Raw genomic sequence first — 350 nt, forward strand, 5'->3', positions numbered from 1 at the left:
GTTGAACTTTTTGAAGAACTGCCTAAGTATATTCTACAGTAGCTACATTTTCCATTCCTTCTAACATATATGTGATTGGAACATGATTATTTTATTGATTCAGGGTCTAACTATGTTGCCAAGGATGCCTTCAAATTCCTGGGCTCAAGAGATCCTCCTACCTTATCCCTCCCCAGTAGCTGTCACTGGTCACTGCAGTGCACACCTACATACCTGGCCTGAAATGTGTTTTGTTTGTTTGTTTTCAGTACTAGGATAGAAACCAGGGGCCTTAAGCATGCTAGGCAAGTGCTCTACCACTAAGCTACATTCCCAGCCCTCATTTCTTTTTTTTTTTTTTTTTTTTTTTT

The sequence above is a fragment of the Marmota marmota genome, unplaced genomic scaffold (assembly GCF_001458135.2).
Source record: "Marmota marmota marmota unplaced genomic scaffold, marMar, whole genome shotgun sequence".
Taxonomy (NCBI): Eukaryota; Metazoa; Chordata; class Mammalia; order Rodentia; family Sciuridae; genus Marmota; species Marmota marmota.